Source organism: Anoplolepis gracilipes, chromosome 2 (assembly GCF_047496725.1).
Source record: "Anoplolepis gracilipes chromosome 2, ASM4749672v1, whole genome shotgun sequence".
Lineage (NCBI taxonomy): Eukaryota > Metazoa > Arthropoda > Insecta > Hymenoptera > Formicidae > Anoplolepis > Anoplolepis gracilipes.
Window position 1 is genome coordinate 6,925,899 of NC_132971.1, and position 25,929 is coordinate 6,951,827.

At 40.6% G+C, this 25,929-nt stretch overlaps 1 long non-coding RNA gene across 2 annotated transcripts in view; it reads left to right on the forward strand.

The window, feature by feature from the left end:
• The window catches only part of LOC140663081 (uncharacterized), a 150,710-nt gene that overhangs the window by 45,564 nt on the left and 79,217 nt on the right, over window positions 1–25,929 (forward strand). For both annotated transcript variants that reach the window (XR_012046214.1, XR_012046213.1), the window contains exon 3: window positions 5,451–5,499. This is a non-coding gene — a long non-coding RNA (uncharacterized lncRNA). The remainder of the gene's footprint in view (window positions 1–5,450; window positions 5,500–25,929) is intronic.

The window sequence follows — 25,929 nt, forward strand, 5'->3', positions numbered from 1 at the left end:
TAGTTATACAGACACACAAACACACACACACACACACACACACTCATATATATATATATATATATATATACATATACATACTACTGTCACTTGTTATATACATACATATAACAAGTATTTATACGGTATATTTGTGACATAGTTATATAGATATAACTATTTACTATTTGTTTTGTCTTTTGTAAATGATAGAAATTTTTTGTATATAAATTTACAGTAGAAAATTTGAGCGGAACGAGGTAGTGTACGTATAATCGATGGTTATTCTTCTATTGTAATGCGAATACTCTTGAGTAATATGTATTGTAAAGATCATATATGAATGGGATATTCTATTTAAAATAGCGGTCAAGTAATATAGACTTTAACTTTTGTAAAATATAGTTTAGTTCATTGATTCCTTATAGTCGATATTCGGGTCAAGCTCATTTCTAAGTTGTCGTTTCTATGAACGGCGATTTTGACCTGCGGTCAAAATGCGATGTATGAATGACATTTTCTTATATATTTGAAAGAATTCCTTCTATTTCCTTTTCTCCATTCTTGTTTCCATCTCTCTCCCTCTCTCTCTCTCTCTCCCTCTCTCTCTCTCTCTCTCTCTCTCTTTCTCTCTCTCTCTCTTTCTGTTTAATTCAGAGTTCTTATATTTGAAATTCTATGCCGAATAAAAGGACAGATTTTAATATTCTTAATATTTTCAAGAAATTAATTTCTATGCAAAATTAATCAAATATAATTATTATTACTGTTTTCTTTTCAAATGTATAAATTAGTAAATTGTATTTATATACCTATCTCCGTTGTGTGTGTCATGCACGATATACTATCTTATTCTCCTTAATTTTATTAGTTTGACTTTTTCTTATATTGCTACTTATTGCTTTCATTGTTAAAAGAACTTGCTCAGAACATAACAAACTTCTTTTTCTTTCTCTTTTTCTCGCTTTTTCACATCTCTTTCTTCCACATTTCTCGTCTCTGCGCTAGATTTCTTTACGCTGTGGACCAACGATCCATTGTCGGGTCGGGCTTCAGTGAGTAGAGAAGTCGGGCGCAGGAGAGGAAGAATTGTCACGCTGTAGAACCGAATCCCCGACCGACAACTCGAAAGGAAATGAGGTGCCCCGACAGGACCTATCCCAACGAAAAAGAAGCCACCGGACCGTACGAGCGAAGAAAATCTTTCCTACACGAATCACGCTCGCGTCGTTGGTGTCGACACCAACGCCTTGACCGCGTTTCTTCCTTTAGATGGAGTATCGTATCACGAGATTAAGATATATAAATAATCCCTCGCGCGACGATATGTTGTTTCCTTTACGTTACTTTATAACACGAATATCTCGCGTTAAAAAGGATATAAATCTGTTGGAAAAGCTTATTAACATTTTTGTAATTTTTATTTATTGTTATTTTTATTTATATAATAATTATAATTACATTTTTTTTATATATCGATGTGATACGAATATGATTATATATGTCATCTTGTAAATATATACGCCACGTCAGGAGGGATAGATCGGAGAGATCCGTTTTAATCTTTTTTGTATTTCTTTGGGCGCGTGGCCCGACAAAGGCACGAGAGAGGTCCCATGTAAGTGAACGAAAGTGAGAGCCCACTTCGAGAGGTGTTTTGGATTTGCCAGGTGCGAAGAAACACGCGCGCGACTAGTATTCTTACTCCTGAGTGTTTCTTACTGGCCAGGAATTGGGAAGGCAGAGGGAGAAAAGAAGATCTTTTCGGAGGACTACAATCGTCCATTCAATTTTCACGCCACCTACGTATTCGATGATTTGAACCCATATTCCGGTTTAGGAAAGTGAATATTATTGATCTTATGAGAGGAGAGAGTCAATCCTAAAACGAGAAAATTTGCTTTTATTTTCGCGATAATTTGCGATTGTAGTCTATAATTTTCAAATAAAAAAATAACATTTATATAGATATATTTATATAGATATATAGATTTTACTTTTTTTTAAATTTAAACTTTAATTTAATTTTAATAATTCCGACAAACGTAATATTTAATCGCATAATATTTAATTTGCATATAAATTAAACAAAGACTTGCTGTCTTGCGCATCATATATCGGCTTTATATAGAATAAAAAAGAATCGGCTTTATTTTCTCCTATCGGCGAGATAACGAGGCATGGACCCAGAGTGACACCTGAGGTGCCGAGGGCACGTTACGAGGGTTGCCGTGCCAGACATCCATCATTTCTTTGTATAGCTGCCCCATGACACCTGGTTCTGCGTCGCCCGCGTCTCCACCATAAACCCCCTACGATTTCTTTTTAACCTCCCTTCTACGGCCACGGTGGTCGTATCCGCCTCCAAAAAACTACAGGCTGTACGGTATAGTTGAAAATGTGAATAAATTTACAAGTTCCATTCATCGTACAACTATATTTTTTCTCAGTTTTACACATGATCATTAAATAGTAAAATAATAAAAAAGTTAATTATAATTGTCGTAAAAGTTGACAAAATGTATTTGGAAATAATTATTCAAGAACGAACTCTAACGACGCCGATAAAAAGTTGTATGTATTTAAATATTTAAGGTAATAATATTTACGTAAACATTTGTAACAATTACGTCTGTGTTAAAAATAAAAATAAGTGGGTCATCCACGATAGATATTCTAAAAATATCTTTTTGGCAAAAGTCACTGCAAGTCCCTCAAGATAGATTACTTGCTTCAGTGGTTTTGAAAAAAAAAAGAAGGCAGAACCAGTCGTTTCCTTTACTCCATTTTTAACCTTCGGTCGAGGGTCCCTTCATTGAGAACGATTGCTAAATCCAGGTGTCCCCGTTCTGCTACGGACGTATCCTCAGGGACCTTCATATTTCACTCATCTCATCAATGCCTGGAAGGATGCCAGACACGCAGGTGTGCAGGTTTGGTCTGAGACGGATCTCTCGTGCAATAAAGAGGACGCACGGAAGAGAAATGAAGCGTAGGCGCCGAAACGAATTTTTAAACCTCGATCACCGACTCTTATGCGACTTTGAAACATCTGAAATGCAGACCGATTAGGTACATCACTACGAAAGGATTGACACGCGACTGATGTCGGCAAAATACCGTAGAGGCTTATTGCCATTTTGACGCGCCTCGCCGTAACTGCAGTAACTTGAGTTTTTTTTTTTTTTTTTTTTTTTTTTTTGCGTGCAATATTAGAACTTTAAGTAGAAGAATCAAACAAATTGTATGATGTACTTTGTTTTAATGGCAACATTGAAAAATATGGAAAGTATATAATATATTAATCTTTAATTATATTTAAATATATTGGATATAATTAATAAAGTTCGTAGTATCGAGGTACAAACATGTACTACTATTAAGATATAGAAATTTGAAATGCGACGTCAGCTTTAATGCAAACAAGAATTAATATTAAGCATAATTTAATTACTATTATTATCGAGCTCGCCGAATTATTTCGAATGGGGGACGTCTTTCGGGAGAATATCGATCGATTGGTCGACACCTTTGGTGACTCGACGACATATAAGCTCGGCATTGCTTGGGGGATGGTTCGAGGTAACTCGTCGATAGCCACCGACAGAGGGAGGCGGCACCTCTCATTAATAACCGGTGACTCGGCGTTTATATAAATAATCCTACGCGGTCGCAGGCACTCACCTGCGATTCGGTCGATCGCTCACTATCCTGACGTGAAAGGAGCTTCCTTCTCCATCGTCCGATTCATCCACCGCCTCTTTCGTGCTCTTTCGCTCGCTCGCGTGTCTATTCTCTCTTTTTCTGTTTGTGCCTCATTTTCCTTCCTCGGATTGCCACCGCCTCTTTCCTTCTCTCTCTCTCTCTCTCTCTCTCTCTCTCTCTCTCTCTCTCTCTCTCTCTCTCTCTCAGACTCCTCAATCGGAATTCCGAAAGGCACTAGAGCAAGGCACTTCTCTAGTCACTGCCGAGTGTATGAATGCCTGCCTGCGACGTCCGGTCATTTATTTCGGCAGCACATTCTACACCTAGAATGTCGGTACTAATGCGCCAACTAATGCTCCAGAATCGAGGCATGCGTGCACGTATTTACAGCATGTTTTTATCGCAAGCTCTCGAGAAAAATTAATATAATTTTGAAGATTAATTATATCTATACATTCTTTCCGATGCGGATAAATTTTGTTTTCTATTTTAAGAGAAATATTTTTTTGAGCACTCTAGAGAATGTAATTTTGATTTCTCGTACATTTTCTTCGTATAAATTTTTTATAAAAAGATATCTTCTTTTGGCAGTTGCTTGAAGTATGAATGCATTATCGAAAGGGATAACGTAACTACTTTGTAACTTGCGAGATCGGGACGCGGAACGTTACGGAATTCCGAAAGTGCGAAAAGAGACATTAAAACTATTTTCCGTGGCATGATGCGTCTTCATAACGGCGTAATAAAAGTTTCCATTCTTGTAAATGGGTAAACTTTATTCACAAGAGTCTCTGTCGCGAGAAGAGCGAGACGGTCTACTCTCTTTGATATATTGTCCCCATTTCGTCCAGCCGCGCATATACTTTGGATGATGCAATTATTATTTGTCTGCCTTGTACGGTGCGAGCGACGCTGACCAATGAAAGGAACTTGAAATATAGAAAGGGACCACAAAAGTTTGTCATACAAAAAAGGATGATGGAATTGCGTGTATGTTTTTATAAATTCGAAATTCGATTTTCTGTATAAAATTATTTTTTCCACGAAATTTTTATTAATTCGTTAAATATATAGATTTAGAAACATATACATTTTTTAGCTGTAAATTCAATTTTTTATACATAAATTAATTTTTTTGTACGCACTGTAATCTCAACGGACGATGATGTATTTGTCTTATATCGCAACTTGTCTTAGAAAACGCTCCTTTGTATATGACTTCGTATTTGATTTCATTCACGCCGTCATTTCTTGGACGCGTTGAAGGGGGAGAGATGCGCAGGGTCGATCGTATCGTAAAATATTTAACGAGGTAGTTTGGCGAGACGTCTTTGTAAACGGTTTGAATATCGCAATAAAATAGTATATATATATGTATACGATTATATATATATATATATATATATATATATATATATATATATATATATATATATATATATATATGTATATATCAGCATAGTGGTGAATATATAAATTCAACGAGTTTCCGTCGTCGGCTCGTTTCTTGCCCTTTGCTTCGCCTTTGCTCGTTGCGGTTGCCTGCGAAAGTCCATAAAAGATACGATCGAGGCATAACGCGGATAATTTCTCTTAATGCCCGATATGATGCTTAATTTTAGTTGCCGTCATCTCTCGTACGTCGCCGAAATGTGCGTGTATCTCTTTTCTCCTCTCGCTTATTCTTTCCACAATGTATAAATGTATATGTATGGAATACCTCAACGATCGTTACTTTCATACGCAATTTCTCTCTATTGTTTCAGACGAATCGTGACTTATTGCAGCCCATCGGCAGAGGAGAAGCATCGTACGGTGAGTCTTACGATTTGAAGCTTCCTATTTTGTGGTCTTATACAATCTTTGTGTGTAAGAAATACTTGTAAAGTAATGCATATATCAAGACGCAAATCTCTACATTGCTAAAATTATTATTTTGATTATCTATAGCAGGTTTAAAATAAAATGCATAATTCACGCTTTTGTTGTACCGTCGCAATGAGACACAATTGTGGAATTAATTTGGAATTAGAATTTTATTATTTTCACACGCATTGTGCATTTATCTTATATGCAGAAGTAAAGATTTGTATGCAGGGATGATTTCGCGTACTCATATCCTTCTTTCATCCTCAAATATCGTACGTGAAGGAGTGCATGACAATACCTTTTATGACGTGAACCACCAAAGAGACTAAATCAAAGATTGCTTCGATTGAGCAATCATGAATTCAAAAGGATTACGTGTGCAATTTCGCATTCCTTATTCATTTTAAAAATTAATTTTCTTTTTTCAATTTTGAAATTATTAAAAATTAAATTAAAGCAAGATAACAGCAAATCGTACCTGTCTTTATAATATCTTTTATTTAAACATTTTATTTAAAAATTACGGAATGAAGAGAGTAAGATAAAAATTACATTTTTATTTCTTTGCTCTTTTCTTCTTAACAATATGCTGATCTTTGAAATCTTCTTCTTCTATCCCGTCGATTCGCGATGTATGAAGAGGAAGAAAGAGGTTGCCGGGGGGAGGGCTGGCAGGAAGGCGACAGAGGGAGGCATACTCCGAGGGTGGAAGAGCATCCCTCTTGATGGCGTCACCTCGAGGGCCCAATTAGCGCCAGCACGAGTGTCATTTCGTCGTGGTTTCCGCATATACTGCCTGTCGTTGACTGGCGTTTTCTGCCAGCGGTTTCGCTTCTTCCACAGTAGACATTTATATACACATCTATATATAGCGTGCATGATGAGACGACTGCATCTCTCTCGTTGAGTTGCTGCCCCTGTAGGCTCTCCTTCAGCCGCGCTTCTCTACTCGCGAGAATCTGCTTCCTCTTTTATTCAACGCGCTCCACCTCCGCGGACTCGCTGAGTCCGCGTTATCCAATTTTCCAACAGATATTTCGTGATATAATAATTGGACATTCAGCGCGAAAAGCGCCATCCTTACCGTCTCGACCGCCTCTCATCGGCTTTCATCGGGGCGATGGACGGATTCGAATTATATTTCCCGGAGAAAGATAGAGCGCGAGAAACCATAGGCGCGGACAAGCCGCGATACATCCCGCGAAGCTGCGCGGATCGCTATCAATGGAAACATTTTCCATCGGCGCGGAAAACGTTGGGATAGTATGCGGTGTATTTTATCTCTCTCGTGGTCTTCGTCTTTTTCCTTTACTTTTCGCCTCTTCTCTCCTCCCTATCTTCTTTCCTTTCATCCACGTTCTGCTCGGTTCCTCGGTTATTTCCATAACGACACTTTATGCAACGTTAATTATTGTCGGCGTAATGAGCTCGAGGAAGTCTTCCAAGATGCAGCCTCACCGCATTTCCACCTTTCTCTCTCCCTTGCTTATTCCTCGTTACTATCTGTCCCTCGTCATCTCTCTCTCTCTCTCTCTCTCTCTCTCTTTCTCTCTCTCTCTCTCTCTCTAGTTAGCAACGTAGTGTCAAAGAGGTTCTCTCTCCCCGTCATTCTCGGGGATACCTCGCGAATCTCCGCATCACCGCGCACTTCCACGGAGCTGATCTCGTTAAGAGACTCGTTCGCTTATGCCACGCCCGCTCGCGCCTTGTTAGCATGTCTTGGGAGTTCATCTTTATTTTTCCTCGCCAGGATTGGGCGGATCGTTGAGAATGCAACTTAAGAAACGTTAATGTTTCTTATCGCGATAATGCCGTTTATGGGAATAGTTTATGGGACAATTTTTGGATAACGATAACACACGAGAGCGAATGAGATACTCTTAATTGATTTTGCCACGAATTTTTTATTTGTTTATTTATACTTATAGGCAAACAGACATTGTCCGAAGCACGACAGTTTTAGTTAATAAATTTGTAAATTACAGTATAAATTTCTGCACGTTTTATGAAATTATTAATTATTTTATCGAAATTGTGTAGTATGCTCGTGTTCCAAAGTTTGCGAAAACTCGAAATAATTTGGCGCGAGCGGTTTACATTTGTTTCGTCGCTATCCGAAGATAAACGCGAAAAGCCTGTAAAACAGAACAAAGTAATCGAAAGGGGAACCGCATACAATACCGTCGTTAGGCCTTAGTACAGCCGACGGCAACTCTTTCCCGCTATACCGTGTATCGAGTGTCATTCAATTGCGTATCCCAATTAAATAACAGGCAAAAGGGCGACATAGCGTCGTGAAGCGCGTCTCGACGCCCCCCTCCCCCTAATTGCGAGTCTGAAGGAGGTTAAAGCTTTCACGAAGGAAAATGAGTGGGAAAAAGAGGGAGAAGATGATGTACAATCATCCGACGTTCGATTTCACGAAGGGCTTTTAGAATCAGTTCTTACAGTTAGTATTTTAATTATTCTATCTTTTGTAACAAAATGGTTTTTATTTTACAATTTTAAAAAATATATACTGTATGTAAAATGAAATATATATGTACAGTTAATATATATATATATATATATATATATATATATATATATATATATATGCGATAAAAATAATAAAAATTGATATGTGAAATTACAAATTGCAAAGTTCTTTCAATTGAGAGAATCAAATTTTAGTAAAATAGTATAAAAGTTTATGAATATAGAAATTACATCACTTAGGAGAAAGACTCTTAGTATTTTAATTATTCTTTATAAAGAATATAATGGGATGTATCACGACACATACATACATTTGAATCTGTAACAGAATATTCGTGTGCATTTTTGCACATTAACAATAATTTGCATAGTCGCGCGCGCGTTCGTGAATATTTCTGAATACCTTCACACGCTCGAAGATCAGGCGAGTTTCTTTTTTCATTTGTAATCTCGATAGCACGAGCAGTTAACGATAAAGTTGCCACATACGCATAAATGACGAAATCGTGATGATACCACGCGGCTTTGTTTTTTTTCGATTGTTTCAAAAAAGGAAAAAAATATTCGCCGATTTTTCGGCGAGAATATCGATCTACTCGGATTTTAGGTGTCTCACAACTCGTAAACTTACAACACACGCGCTTGTGCTCCTCTGTTCGCGGAGATGCTGCAGGGTGTCTCTTGTGCGCTATTAAAAGGTAACGTAATTAGCACAGGCAAACGAACTAATTACCAGAATGCGAACGGCAAGCGGGACGTACAAAAGGACGCCCTTTGCTATTCTCCCGTCCCTCTCTCCCGATTCGTCTATCTCTCCTCTTTTCTTCGTTGTCCGTTTGTTTCTCGTTTCGTTGTAAACGCATCCGTTCCATGTCGTCACGATCGACGTTGCCGACGATGCTGATATTCATTTTACAGAATGACGAGTACTATTTCGAAAATCGAAACATTAATTAAAGGCTACTTTGTCTGCAATCGAGAAAGAAACTAAGCGATGTTGCGAACGTGAATTTTTCAGGGAATGAAGAAAATTTATAGTTTAATAAATCAATTTAATTATTTTACGAATAGGTGGAAAAATAAATTTGGAAAAAAATTAATGGGTATAAATGTACTCAATTTTTGATGCAATTTATATGCTTATAAATTGCTTTAAAAAACGAACTAATGTAAAAAACGTAAATAATGGCTAATTTGGCCACAGGACATCTTCAAAATCAAAACATTCAAACAAATGTTTCTAGAAGAACGATTTTCCAAACCTTCGTCCTTGGTGCCGCGAGAGGATGAAGGTATGTGTCGTAGCCGTCGTTTCTAAATTATCATTTCAGGACGACGAGGGAAGGTTGCGTGGAGGAGAGAGACGACTGCGCGCAAAATGGAAACGTGTTGTAATTAGTATGCGCGTCCGCGCATTATGCACGACACTCGTGGCTTCGCGACTACCTTCTGCTACCGTGACGTGAAAGGGGAGAGGGAGGCGTCGCGATTTCGCACTTATGTTCGCCGAGCGCACCCTCTGGTCGGGAACGTCGACGGGGGCGTGCAATGTTCACGCAGCTAGACGGACGTGTCCCTTAATGCATGCGTATAAGCGCGGGGAGGAGGAGGAGGAGAAGGGAAAGGAGACTCTTGTGCGTGCTCGCGTGTTTACTCGCGCGCGTTGTCGTCTCGGATGCCGCGTGACACGCGTCGTGAACACATCGTGAACACATCGTGTCTCGCGATGCGAAATTACATGTGCTCTTCGCAGTTACACACGTGCACACGTGGAATAGGTGAGCTCGTGAAATACTTGGCCGAATTTACATGTGCAAATTAGCTTTAAACACTCTTCTATTTTCAATAATAGCAACCTACTATTCTTTATAAAGAGATGTCTGTTGTATAAAAAAAGTCGTATATTTTTTATTTTAATTATATTTTTTTAGTATTGAAATTTATAAATATATATTAATTAATTATAATTATATTACAATTATATTACGTTAGCACAGAGAAAGATTGCTAAATGATACGCTTTCGAGCAATTGAACGCACGCAAGCGCAAACTGCAGTTTATCCCACAATGAGATCGTGTTTTACAAGCTCTTTCCTATCGTTGATCTAGTTCTCGCGCTACTACCCTTTCGTTCCTGCGAGAAGGGTCGACGCAAGGTCCGACGCTGAATTAAACGCTACAATTCACGCGCGAGTTTTCATACCTAATGAGAGAACGCCCCGTCATCCCGTGCCATGTGCGCGTCTTCGCAGGCAGCTCCGGTTCGATTCGCGCGCGCGCGCGCGCGCGCGCGAGCCCAACAGGAGCGTTAAAAACCGCTTTGTAACGCGACTCTATCTATCACGCGATTCCGTCGACCGACATTCTCTGCATGACGAAAAATTTTGTTTTCGTAGCGCGAGCGTAAAATCGCAGCGTAAGCGAACGTCAATTTGTCGTAGAAACGCGTTTGTATAAAACGGAATATTTTTTAAAGAAAATACCGCGTTGTGTGTGAGAGTACGAAGGCAGCTAAAAAGTTTCATCGATATTATTTCCATATAGCAATCAAACTCGGCATTTATAAATTTCATTGCTATAGTTATTTTGGAGAATCTCTCAACGATCACAGTTGTCGATCGATAATCGGCGTATGTGGCTTACAAACAATTTTTATTTTTAAATGCTTTTCAACTGTTCGTACTTCTTCGTAAGATTCCTCGTTTCTAGTAATTGAGGAACATAAATGGGGGATGGGGCGCGATATTAAAGCGCATCGTTGCAACGACCAGCAGATGAGAAGAGAAGAGAAAAGGGAAGCGGAGCAGACAGCTTCACGAAAACAACGCTCTTGACGATACCTTTGGTACTCTCGGCTGTTAATCGTTGGTTGCACCCTTTCAGCCCCAGTTGCGCTTCTTCCCTATAGAGCGTTTTCTCGCGCTCACGCCCTATACTCGTCCATTAGCCTCGTCCCGTCGACGAGAGGACGACGCTGTATCTGCCGTATGACATCCGCGTCCCTTTCAGCCTCTATATACTTGTCTCTATATACTTGGGCTTGTAAAAGCTAGGATAACGAGCGCGGGTGGGCGTGAAGAGCAAGCGAGCGACAACCAGCGCGTCTTTCGCGGAACCGAATGCGCGCGCGAATCTTTCCGCCCTGTTCGCGCCGATTCTTTGACACGTCGACTTCACGCACGGCTAGCCAACATTCGCTCGCGACGAGCTTATTAAAGAGATGAGAGAGGAGAGAATGGCTGAGACACGCAGACAAAAAGCGCCTAGTAAAGGTTACGCGGATATGAGAATTTCTCGGATCTCTCACCATGAAAATAACAGACAGTTCGACGCAATGCTTTCTTTTGTAACAAGATATCGGTAATTGTGCTTTTGTTATAACTGATATGTACAATTAATTACTTTATTAGGTTGAAATTTCAATTCTATAAAAGTTGTTTATTTATATTTTTATTATGTTATACAATTTGATGCATTTATTGTTTATTTAATTTCGGAAATTCGATCGTCTTACGTTTATTACATCCTCCGCTTATCCTGTTTGCACGCCATTTTATTTTTCTTCTTGAACCAGCATCCTTCCCTTTTTCCAGGCTGCGATCCGCGACATCTGATTCGACTCAATCCGAATAACAGTCCAGTGGTGCTTTCTAGGACATTTGGTAGAGACGTTGGCAAACCGAAGACGATTCGCGGGAAAGGAATGCGAGACGACAGAGGTAGTCTATACGTTCGCGCTTGGGCAAAGAGAGCCGGGGGTCGTCGTAAATGCAAAACCGGTGTATGTATACGTGTGTGTATTCGTGTGGGCGTACGTACATGCACGCGTATATACGGTCGCCTCGCTCAGAGCCAAGCCTCTGGAGGGGTTTACGAACACAATAGTTTGAAATATTCGAGCGCTCTGGCAAGAAGTTGCCCTCGCGCCAGTAATTAACGAGTTAAAGTTCGGCGGTGCGACGCTACTTCTCTCTCTCTCTCTCTCTCTGTCTTTCGGTTTCTCTCAACCGTATCTCGCATCCTGGCGTCCTCGTCGTCGTTGTAAGACTCCCAGCACCCATTAGCCGAGTGCTCCACGCGGAGAACTCTCCTTTTGGCCGCCAAGAAAACCGAGCCCCTTTTACCCCTTTTACCCCGCCACGTTCTGGAAAATTATATCGCTGTCCCCTAGCTGAGCTGTGGCAGTTGTTTGCTTCTTGCTTTTATTTTCGCCGTCGCTCTTCTAATGCCTTTTACGTTTCTATGGTCTAGTCATTTATCATTCTCATAGTTTGCGGTTGTCTTTAATGGTTAGAGGTATTTTTCTCAAATCCTGGAAAATTTGTTTAAAGGACAAATTCTTTATGTGATTAATTTTCTTTAGCTCTACGTATATCTCCTTTTGGAAAAGACACGAAAAAATGGAAAGTATGTTATAAAATTTTTGTACGTCCAAGTTTTTTTCTCTTGTACGAATGCTTCTTATGCAAGAATATGGTAATGATCTGCATGTGGAATATATAAACTGTTTGCGCGTAAATTACGTAGACACTAGGTAATCTATGTAAATAACGCTCGCAGAAATTGTAGCGTTTCCTTTGTGTTTCCAAACTAAGGCTTTTGCTCAAACAGATTAGACTTAATTCAGAATTGTCTCTTGTGCAAATTTAACTGCGACAATAATTACATGTGTGCACCTAACAAAAAATACGAGCTGCATCTTGTCTTCCTTTCTTGTCGAAGGAGAGGAAAACGCACGAGAGACAGGTGGTGAGCGAGGTGGGAGGGGGCAGTGATAGAGTGAAACTTCCAACATCTCGAATCTCCATGGCGAATTATGCTGGAAATATCACCTTATCGCGAAGACTACACTAAGCTATATATATATATATACGTATATAACCGACTCTCGAGATAAATCGACGAAGTTGGCCGGCATTAGACAAAGTAACTTACCAATGGGACACGGGTTTTGAACTAAGCGGGGGTTGAGTGGCTAGAACGCGGAGGGAATTCGAGTTGCCCGGCGACAGCTCGAGTCCCCTTGGAAACTGTTCCTCCGTGGTGCGGACATTCGTTGAGAATCTGGAACTTTCTCTCTTTCTCTCTCTCTCTCTCTTTCGCTCTGTCGCTCTCACTCTCTCTCAAAATCAAATATGCTTTTAAATATAGCATTTGACTTGCGACTTTATTGCAGTATTATTTTCACAACGGAATTGTTTAATTACGTTCAATAAGAGACATAGAAATTTTTAAAACTTAATTATAAAATTAAAAGATAATTTTATTAAAAATGTACAACTGTAGAACTTTATTTGACGTTATGATGAATAATAATTTCCAAATAGCACATCGCGCATAAATGCAGTTAGTATAAATTTTAACATTGTTCTGACGATTTAATCATTTCTTTTTAATTACTACGTAATTTTTCGAGATATTTGCTACCAGTGAACTCAAGAATGAACTGTATCATTTAAGCGGTTTCCTTTTCACGCGGACGAATTTCAGCTTCGTAGCAGAAATAATAGCGCACCCGGTCCTGGATTAAAACATCACACCCCCTACCTCCGTCTTAAATGTATGCAGATCGCATACCCTCCCTGTATACACACGCGCGCGTCCACCAGGAACTCGAGTATTTATGTATTCAAATCCCCGCGCTCATCGAGTGGGACGTTTGTTGGCTTTTCTAATAGAACCGTTTATTCTTGCATTAGCATATGCACATACCGCTCGGCATCGCATATGCGATACGCCGAGATTGCTCCAAGAGCGTGTGTACACACACGCGAGTATATCGATTATCATTGTCTCGCTTCCGTATTCCTCTTGCGAACTATGTATCTCTGTGAAGTTAGCCTCCTTCCTTTAAATTTGAAAAAAAAAGATTAGAGTTTTGAATGAATCTTCCAAAGACTTCTAGAGTTTTTAATGAATTTTAGAAAAAAATTATTTAAAGTAAGTCATTTAAAGCAAATAATAAATAAGAAAATACCATTTGAAAAACCGGAGGGTTAATTTTACGATGCCTTATTATGTAAAAAATGCAATTTTTTTAGAGTAGAGTTCTAAGAAGATTTCAAATAGTATTTTACAATTATAAAAAAGTTTACAATATAATTCTGTTTAAATTATCACAAAAATTAATTTTGAAAGTTAACTCAAGAAATTGACCTGCTTAAAATATTACAAAAACCAATTTTGACATTTTTTTCTTAGGAAAATTCTCGTGATAAACCGTGAGAACTTTTCATTTTATAGAATAATCTTAATGATTATTCTTAAGATTTATCAGTTTCGGTCAGTGATTCTAGTCTTAAGGATAAAAATTTGTGAAAGATTGCCATACCAATAAAATGTTAGAATTTTCAAAAATAGTTTTTATACATCAAAATTGGAAATCTTAAGGTTAATCGTGTTAAAATTCGTGAAGAGTTATTGTACTATAGAATGTTGGATTTGCAAAAAAAATTTTTGAATAGCAAGAATTCCATAAAAATTTAGAATAGAAAGATGAAAAATTAACTCCTTTGAAACGCCGACAATGTATTTCAGAGTTCTTGATAATTCTTACTAGTTTTAACGATTATCCCTAATTTAAACCTGAAAAAGTAATTTTTCATTTTTTGAAATTTCAAAATTTCAAACTTATGTTTTGAACAGAATTATTTTTGAAACCTTCCTAGAATTGTCAAAATTTTGAAATCTTCTTACAACTTTCTAAAAAGGGATTGCATTTTTTTACATAATGAAGGTGATGTTAGTTCGCAAATTTTTCAAATAGTATTTTTGTTTTAAATGACTTCTGGAGAATTCTTTCTAAAATTGAGAACTTTTTGGAGGAACAGAACTGCAATCATTTTTTCAAATCTGAAAAAAGAGGACATGATTTTACAGAAATGATTTGTATTTTATCCTCACAATAATACGTTGCATTAAAATTGCTAACATAAACGATGGAAAGTTATGCGGAATCGTTCTAATATGTAACGAAAAAATTAGCAACCCGAAACATTTAATTAAAGTTTAATTATAATTATATTCCAGAAACACACTTGAGACACTATGGCAGTTTCGAAAAAGAAATGTTTTATTTTTATCAGTGTGTGTATAATACATTGCATATTACATATTTCCATTAATTTTTCTAATAATACAATACAGATGTATATAAAAATCACAAAAATGTAATAGTGAGATATTATTATATGTCGAGCGTATCCATTGTTTTTTCAATCGGAGGGACAACAGTCAAATTGTTAACGCATGTAATTAGCGATGCAAATCAGCTAACTCAGTTTTTCTTTTCTTTTTTTTTTTTTTAACGAAAGCATCTCGGACAAATGTTCGTAGATATCAATCGTCCGAAAAAGTGCGAGTGGTCCTCCGTGCCAGAGAGAAGAGTGGCTTGAAAGAGAGCGCGCGTGTGAGAAAGAGAGAGAGAGAGAGAGAGAGAGAGAGAGAGAGAGAGAGAGAGAGAGAGAGAGAAGGAGAGACACTCGGGTGGTAAACAAACTGTCTGAAACACTCCGGGGCGCTCCATTCCATTCGAGAACCCTGGCGAGCCCCGTAGGTCCTCTCAACGGGCATTATCTCGGTACATATTTAAGTGCATGACATGAAGACTACTGCCCCTTCTCCCCCTTTCCTAGCCGCTCCCGTGGCCTCTGCTACCTCCCTCGGCCCACTTCTCCACCCTCGCTCTCTCTCTCTCTCTCTCTCTTTCTCTCTCTCTCTCTCTCTCTCTCTCTTTATCCACCCCTCGTCGGTGTCCTCCGCAAAAGCCACCCCTGCCGTGGCGGTTCTGCTCCTAGAAGTCCTCGTTTCCCGACCGCCAACGCCGTCGCTGCCGTCGCTACTGCCGTTGCTGTTGCTGTCATATGCAGCCCTGGGCGGGTCATCAGATACTACAGCACGGATAGCGGCGAACGGAACCCGCGAGCGGCGCATGCGTACCGTACAATCGTGGACATCCGCGCACATCTGCAGATAGAGCGACTTGCATACGTCATCAACTAGCCGCGTGTCGGAAGATGTAAGGAGAAGAGGGGCAGTGTGTCGGTATGTAGGACGACGCGGCGAGATGTGGTCGCCTCGCGCGTGCAATGGGTCGAGATTCTCTACTTCCTGTTACGAACACAACGCATAGTTGGACGTTTTGATGGTTTATCCACCGCTTTATTTGCAGTTGAATAATATTGCACTACTTTTGAATATACTTGTAATATATTCGCAATATATATTATATTTAATAGGAAGTTTTTACGGTTGAATTATTATAGAGAATCGAAACAAATTTTAACTACAGTGTAATATCACATGTATTGTACTATAGAGTGTATATACATACTATAGAATACAAGAATAAATATATATATACATATAGAAATACTTGTTAAGTATATGGAAATATAGAATAGCTATAATTATTACATAAATATTATGTAAATATAATATAATATAACATTATATATATATATCGAGAGGATTGTTATCGCCAGGTAAATTTGTACGAAATGCCGGTCAAGATCAGCGATATATTATATGTTGAGGGTGATCAGTTATATATAGACAACAATTGTTGGAAGGAACGGAAAGTACCAGTGAGATTACGAGGGAGGGCGAAAGAACTCGCGAGAGAGGGCTCAATACCGATTCAACGATTCCGGGTCGTTTAGCATTCCATCGACAATCCGGACCGTCGACTATCGACAAGAAAGTGAGAGTCCTTCCACCGTCACGCTTCCTCTCACCCCTTCTTCTTCCCTCTCGTCGCTATTATGCTCGTTCTTCCTCGTCAGCTGACTGTTGATCGGTTCTATCGCTTTCCATCATTCGCGACCGCGTGTCTGGTGGCGTCTTTTTCTACATCTCGTCGAACGATCTCCTCCTCCTTCTCCTCCTCCTCTTCCTCCTATCCGGATTCTAAGTCCCTCGTTCTCTCGACGCGTCCCGCCGTCGACATTGCGAGCATCGAGAGTGACGTCGAGGGCGCATTGTCCGGATCTTTGGGAAGACCGGAATATCCTCCTGTGTCCTCCCGTCTCTTCTCCTGCACTTCCTCGGGAAACTCCCCGAGATGACACCGACAAGTGGCAGTCTGTCGAACGTCGATACCAAACAAAGTTTCGGAATTGCGCGATTTTCTTATCTTCGACTCCGAACCTCTGGTACATTGCTGAATTCTTTCAAGCTTCAAAATCTTACGAATGTAAATCTCGAAATTTCGTCGAAGAATACCAGAACTCCGAACACTCTTAACTTATCTAAGTTTTGGAATCTAAAATCAAGATTTGTATATGTATAATCGATATTAGCTTCTTTTATTTGAGAAAGTTTATTGTGTTTTTTTTTTTATTGTTGGTTAACATCGCGCAGCGTGCACTCGGATAGCGAGTGACAGATTCTTTCCTTACAGCCGGGGCGACGTGGCTCTCGATGTGACTTTCTGACGAACGATAATTACCGAAATTACAATTAAACATGTCACGGGACCGAAAGAAACGGAACTGCGATTTCGGCCGCGCTAACGTGACCGTCGAGTGTTATATGCGCGGAATGGAATTGCGATTACACGCGGACTGGCTCATTGTACGATCGGCATCGGTATTTTTGTGTCGCGAATCGTTAAAAACGTATCGGCATTGTGCTATAGGCGAGACAGAAAAAAGAGAGAAAGAGAGAGAGGGGGGGGGGACGCATTGGTGGTGTCTCGTATTTTATATCGCGTACCGATGTCGCGGCGGTGTTTTGCGTCAACGAGCGTAACGAGGTCGCGTTGGTTTATTAAACGTTCCGGTTCGTAACTTATTGCTCAAACGACTAATTATTTTTGTGAAAAGCCATCGCGCTGGCCAAAAACCACAGGCGACATTTCGATGTTTAATTAATGCCGGTGCCGCGCGGCGAGATGAAATTCTCCAACATATTGGTCATGGTTTTTAACGAACTTTATGGAGATCGAGGGAGGGGGAGAGCAGCGAGTCATTTAGCGAAGTATAAACATGAATTTTGACATAAATTTCATTTTTTTAAAGCAAGATACATTTTGAATATTTTTAGCAAATTTATAGTTAATCAATAACCTCATATGACTTTACACAATTTTTTAATTGTCACTTCAACATCTTGAAAAAAATTTCGTTTAAGTAATATTAATGTAGTTATGTGTTTTAACAAATTTATAATTAATCAATAACCTTGTATGACTACAGAATTTTTTAATTGTCACTTCAACATCTTGAAAAAATTTCGTTTAAGTAATGTTAACGTTTTACTTAGAAATTTGAACTGAAAATTTTATTACATACACATCCCGGTTATCTTCTAATTAGATCGTGCAAGAACTAATCGACTATCGTCGATGATATCGTTAATCGGCGATTTATATTCTTTGCTCGCTATATATTTCGCATAAAATTCAGCGTTCCCCCTTTCTTCTCGCGAAGCAATCTTCGCGACGTCGCCGAAAACGGCCCCATTCCCCCACTTATTTTCACAGCGCGCGGTTAACGCGCGGTATGTACAGCCAGTAAGAGAGAGAAAGAGAGAGAGAGAGAGGGTGACCTCCCGCGGTCGTTTAATTTTGTTTATGCGGGCACTTTGAAAGACGTAAACACGATATCTCAATTCACCGGCGTAATTTCGGAGCCCGACTGGCTGCGTTATGATTATGGCGTAATCATATCGGATTGTTATTATGGCTGATGGCTCGGCCGTGGGGTCCCTGCCACGAGTAGGGCGAGCAGGCTTATCTTTGAAATACGCTGATAGGCCATCCTCTCTCGAAGCCGGTGCGCCGCAATTCCCTTCTCTCGCAGAAGACTTTCGACGCTCCTTCTCCGGCTTCCCTCTCGTCCTTCTTTCATTCTCGGCGGTCGCGCACGCGCTCCTCGGCTACGCTTTATCGCGGCAGGGGCGCGAGAAATTGCCTAAGGATCCGGCCCCTTTTCCTTCGACTTTTCCTCGCCTTCGCTCGGCTGAATTTTTGATTCGCGCCACGAACTCCCGATTTTCGTACGAAGCGCACCATCGAAAGAGCGTTTTTCTCGATTGATACGATAGAAATCTCCGCCCTTGGAAACGTTTTGCAAGGTATCGCATTTTACATACGTCAAAAGGCACAATTGACTTTATTACATGTACCTAGTCTATCAACGGAGGTGATTTTTTTGCCTCTCTTTTTCTACATTTTTTGTCGGTAGGACTTAAATTGCGATAAAAGCTATCGCGATAAAATCGTGCGAACGCTGAACGACAGTAATTGCTCTTTAAAGACGCATAAAAATATAACGTTAGAAGTCGCAGCAAACAGAACGCAAGAACCCGCCCTCCTAGGCCGCAAATCCGAACTCTCTTCGGGGGTCGCATTGTTCCCGATCCCGTCGTCGTCGACATCATCAACGTCCTCGTCAGTACGGTGACGTCCGTATTAGACATTAGACTACCAAATAAGTGGGTACGTTCCGCAGGGGGGTCGACCAGGGCGATCACCCCCATGTGGCACCCGCATGCCGCCCCCTGGGGGATGCAATCAGAACGTTTCAATCAACAGTCGCTCCGTGAGCGACGCGGGACGCGGCGAGGAAATCGGTGGGTTGGTAGTCGTGGTGATGGTGGTGGTGGTTGTAGTAGGAGGAGGCGGGCAGGACTTGTGGGGTGAGTTTCGTGATTACTCTGATAACCAACGTGCATTAAATCTTGGACCGAAGAGGGCGGAAACCCCTTCTGTCCTTTGTCGCCGAGTGGTTTTAAGGCGGTGAGTCACGGGACGCGTTTTAAAGTGGATGCGAGGGTCGCGATCTTATCGCGATATCTTGTAACGACGCATGAGATTTTCACAGTAATTGGTTGGGCCTGCGTTTCATTATAGATGATTTTACGCGCTCACGACCGTCCCGAGAAATATATTTCACGAAAAAAAAACGGACGCGTAAATCATGTTTCCGCAGACAAAATAGTCACGTTAAGCGAGAAGCGTATAATAAAAATTGCAGTAATTATGATATGTAGTGTGAAAATTTTACGAGTCTTGTCAAAAAAAAAAAAAAAAAAAAAAAAAAAGAAAAGAAAAACAGCGTTAATTTTTAAAATGAATTTTTTGGTCGGTATATTATTAATTAAAAACTAGACGACTTGCACAATTTCAAGGATCACGTGACAGAGCTCGGACGATCTTGCGGAGGGTTGTTCGCAAAATAGTCGATCAGCCGCGTTCGTTCGGTCTGCTGATCCGCGATTTCGTCGGCTCACACGTACACACGCACGACGATGCACGCGCGGGCGTGCACGTAATCCGTGTGGACGCGAATGAATGGCGAATGAATGGGGCGCGGAGCGAATGACGAAAAGTTAATCACGGCTCACCATATCGTTGCGCGCCGGGTTTTCGGGGGTGTACCGGGGAGGCCGGAGGGACGGGGTGTCCCCTTAATTCTCTTGATTACATGGGCGTATCTCGATCGCGGGCTCCGCGCGACCCTAGGCACGGTCCTGCGCCTCTTTAGAGTCATATACTATCGACGAATTTGTTCTCTCGCTCTCGCTCTCTCTCTCTCTCTCTCTTTTTCTCTGTCGCGTCTTTTTTCCCATTTCACGTCCCGCTCTCTTTCAACAGAGGTCCATATGGCGAAGTTTGTTTTTTGTGCACTCGTAGTGCACTGTTACGATGAGACAATTACGATGGTTACGGCGAGTCATCTCGTCACGGATGGTCGCTTTGAAATGATTAGTTGGTGACTGAGAGCAATACGAGAACCATAATCGCTCTCGTTAAAATGTCGTAATCTGAAGTCGCATTTGTCAGGCAGAAATAAGTAAATTTTTTTATGTAATTTAAATTATATGAATGCGAGCACGTTTTATATATATATATATAAGATATAAAATTTTTATATTACAATTATTTTTATGTACCTATCAGAAAAATAATTTTTATTTATATTAATTAATTATAACCTCGCTTTACACCTCGTAACAACAGTGACAACGATTAGAATGATTTTTGCGATCCTTTGGTCAAACGGCGTGTCGAAACGCATCTTGAAGTCTCGATGCACGGATGGACAAGCCGCTATCCAAAAGTCCTGGCGTAAGGAGCGACGGGAGAGTCGAAGGGCTTAAAAACTTTCGAGGGGGTAACTCGATTTTAGAGATTGTTCTATTGGTAGTGAGTGCCAACCGGCAAAGTGAATTGTAAAGTAATTGCATAAGATTAGTAGCGCCGGGCGCGGAAGGCACTCTGTCGGTTACTTCTAGTTCAATGAGTCTCAACGACTTTACTTTGATTCGTTCTCTTTCTCTTTCTCTCTTTCTCTTTTCCTCTTTTTTGCCTTCGATACTGTCCTCCTCTTCCAGTTTTCACCCCTCCGCCGTTTCCATCCTGTCTTCCGTAGTCTTTTCTCCCCTCCGCGCTCACTTTGTGTTCCATTTGCGTTCCATCGAGCTAATTTGTTGAGATACCGCTTGCCAATATTTCAGTCCTTTTTACCTCATTGGCCTGAATAAAGGGGAGTGTTTGAACCGCGATCTCGACGCGGATAATTGCTTTCCTGTTGCTTGTGGCGATACGGCGAGATTTCCGAATAGCTTTTGCATACTTTATCCTTCTTATCTTACTTAAATTTCATAGAATCGTTATGTGAGATAATTGATAAAAGAAAATATCCGCCTTTGTTAATAAAATTGAGCTAGATATAATTTATTCAATGATACAAAAAAATGGATTTATATTTCTTTCACAATTATTTGTCATTTTTCTTTTCATAAAATTGAATTTTGGAAGAGTCTGATTGGAGAATATTTGATGTACATTTGCAAATTTTGAGGCTTTAATCATTTTGAAGACCTATTTATTTGTGACTTATTTATTTATGACAGCTGTCAAAAAAATTGTTCTAATGGAAAAGCAGTAATGATATAGAAATATTCGTTTCTGACAATGAGATAATTTGCAGAAATCATTTTTATTACCTTTAACGCGCACGTCTCGGTGTTTCCCAATTATAGGAAAGAATTCGGTAAAAAGTGCTTCTAGTGCTGCTTCCATTCTTCGTGCGAATAATCCCGTCGAATCCCTTCGAAGGGCCCTCGAGCACAAATTAGGTACAATCCATTAAGAAGCGCTTCGCGAATCTTCTCCGCGGCTCCATTTTCGAATCGGTCGGCAGAAGTTCGGGGCGAGGAGCGGGGCAGAGGCGGGTGGCATCGGAGGGCGGAAAAAAAACCCGAGGTAAGAGAAGTAAGAATCTACGTAGAAATTCGCGCGATTGGAACGCAACCCTCGTCCCTATTCCGGGGACGTGTACGAGTGGAAATTCGCCGACTGCGAAATGGATTTGCGACAAGGTGACGGCGACGCGAACGAGGAATTCTGATAAGGAGTCGCCTCTTTCTTCGTCTTTCCCCTATCGCTTGAAAGGGAGCGACACATTCGAAAAGACAGCGGGAATAGAAGCGTGAAAGAAAAAGATAGAGCGAATCATGCAGAGAAAGAGAGAGAGAGAGAAAGAGAGATGAAAAGAGATTGACGATTGGAAAGCGAGAGAGAAAGAAAGAGAAAAGGAAAAAAAATACACACACACACACACACACACACACACACACACACACACACACACACACACACACACACACATATATATATATATATATATATATATATATAGAGAGAGAGAGAGAGAGAGAGAGAGAGAGAGAGAGATTCGCGAAAGAGACTCGAGCGGACAATGTCCGAGTAATGGTTGCCTCAGGCTACTTTTATATCCCGGACGCTCCGTTGAAAGCTAATGTCCGTGATAACGCCTCGTTCCCCTGTACTGACCGGCTGCATCATCCCTTCCATCCCCTGCGCTTCCTCGTAGCCTTCCTTTCCTCTTTCCCCTTCCGGCTTGTCTCGCATTCGTTCACGTATCTTGCACCTTCTCGGAGAATGCGCTTCCGCGAGAGAGAATTTTGATGGCAAAGGCAAACGTATTCGGACCACGGCTGCCCGCCGGGCGTGCGTATTATGACGGAGAATTTGCGAAACACAGAGAAACATCTGGCGTGTATCAGTGTATCTGGCGTCTGCCAAAATATTCGCGCGTGCTGACATTATAAAGGAAGAAATTCGTGAAAATCTCACTTAATTGCGATTATTCAATTATTATTTTTTTTCTAAAAAATATATGTACATAAGTTATATAAACGGCAAATTATTTCCGCGCTCGCGTGTCCTTGTTTATTATTATAACATCCATCGCGAATCCTATGTCGCTACGCGTTTCGCCAGATAATTTAAAATGCAGAGTTATCGCGAGGTGCGATGTACGGGTCGTAAGCACGATATATTTGTCGTGTCAACAATTTAGCGAAAAGTAGGGTGCCGGGGCACTCGACTTAATGCGACGAATTCGAACAGCGAAACGACAGCGCGGGAGCGACAGTACCTTCCGAGATTCATCCCACCCCTTGGCGTACCGTTTTCTGAGTTTTCTGGGGTCGTGCGTGGGGTCGGCGTGTTTCAGGGGACGGCTAATGAAATATCCGTGCCGGTTTAACCGAGTTACAAGTCCCGCGAGCCACCCCAGAGGCAAAAACACCGACCCCACGAGCAGTACCATCTCCGTTCTCTCGCTGCGACAACAAGAAAACATATTGTCCGCGAATATATACTCGCTCGGGGATCTCTAGCTCGCCCACGCGGCCTTAAAGTTACGGGAATGAGCGAAAAACGATTTAATTTTTTTTATTAAATTTTCAAAGAAAACAATCGCGCAAATTATTCTCGAACAAACTTTAAGAATGAAAAAAAAAAAAAGATTACAGATTGAAATAAGAAATATAAATACAATAGATACAAATAAAAGAGAAATATTTTGTCCCGTTCACACATCGTGATAAAAAGAGATTCATCGATCAATCGAACACGGTTTAATATTCGATCAATTGGGTTTAATTCCGTGGAATAGAGATACACCAAAGTCTCGTGGGCCGACAGCCATTGCGGCTTCTCCCACGATCACTTTCACCCTGCACGTAGCTTAGGATCATCGCGGGCCTAACGTCCGCGCGCGCTGTGTAAACCTCGCGGTACGCTACATTAACTCGATCCATCATGCAGCAGGAATCGACTTAACTCCTGTATACTGTTGCCCGAGCTCGCCCACTTGGATTAAGGTGTAATGAGAGATTATGCGCCCCGACGCAATACGCGATCGTTCCTTTGACGGGGAAAAATATATTGATTTACATCGAATTATCTTAATACGTTATTAAATAGAACCTAGGAGAGGATAAATCAAATTTGTACTTTATTGATAATATATTATTTGAACAGCTACTCATTGATAATAAATAATCAAGAAAATAAGTTGTACAAACTTTATATAATTTAATTTCATTTATATATCTATTGTTATATTTTTTATGTTTATAAGAAAGCATGTATAAAATTCCATGTGTCATCGTGAGGAGATTATGGTTGATAATTTTATTAAATAGAGAAATGTGACTGTTAAGTTAACGTCGTTTCACGTTAGATATATTTACTCTGTTTGTAAATTAGCAGTAAAGTAGCACGAGCTGCAGTCGTTTATCATCATCAGCGACCGATGCGACATATACGCGTGTACTTACCCGTAGTTGCTTATCAAAACTGTCTAATACACCCCCGCGCGCTCGGGCGTCAAGTGGACTGTATTAAATTTAAATAAAAATACCGACAACCGTGTTCACACAGGCCCCGAGCCTATAAATCAGGGCGACGGCCAGCCGACCGACCGGCTCCAGGAGAATAATACCCTATATTTATGTTCTTCTCCATAAAAACCCCGTTCACCCAACACCCTTTTTTTCACCCTCCGCTATCCGCGCGAGCCGCTTTACATCGGACGGCGAGTCTGTACGCGACGTGAGACAATTAGCGAATTTCTTTCTAACGAAAAAAATCTTATCAATCTCTTGTTTGAAAATGGGAGAAAAGACGAGACGAATTATGGATTTTCGCTGTTGAAAAATGAGACAATTCTATTCGACGAATCTCTGTTTCTTTCTTTCTCTTTTGGCGTCTCTAAGTAGCATTCGCTTGATACCGCGTGAATTTCGCTAACGGGAGTCGGAGAAGCGTGGATCCACCGTGACGCGATATATATCTCGTGTTTTGCACAGCGCTTAATTTGCGCCGCAGCGGACTGTAGGATGCACCTACGTCGGTATGGACATACCTTAATCTATCGCTCGGAGCGGTTCAGGGTGTGGCACGCCAGGTTGGATTATGTGAACGGGAGCTATAATGAGGACGGCGACAGGATAAATCACTCCTTTCCTACGCCAAGGATAATCATAATCCCGCGCGATCCTGTTCCCGGGAGTCCTGCACGCTTGTTCACTCTCTCTCTCTCTCTCTCTCTCTCTCTTTCTACATCGTAGGGAGACCGAATTCATTTTTCCCGGCTCCTTCCGTCTCTCGAGAAATTTCTCTGCCATTCCTCTTTCATCTCTTTCGATCTCCCTCCTCTCTCTCTCTCTCTTTCTCTTTCTCTTTCTCTCTTCTTCTTGCTTTTTTTCTCTGTATCCGCCCACTTCTCGTTCTGCGGCATCCCGTTCTCCGGTCTGTTCCGAGAAGATCTCGACGAGCTCTCCGGCAAAAAAAGTAGACCGGAACGGTAGCGACGAATTTTAAACGCAGCATTCCACTACCATTAATAAATGATAACGAGTACGAGTTCGTATTTTTTGCGATGAGTGAAGGTATCATAATTTTTAAGCAGTATAAATATTGTAAATATTAATATCCTTAGATGAGATAAATTTATTAAAAAATAATTATTAACAAATATAAAATTTTACATTTTCTGATTTCACTCGCGTTAACCTAAGCCTAACTACAGTGTTCGAACAATCACGATGAAAGGATAACTTTCTTTAAGCTTACG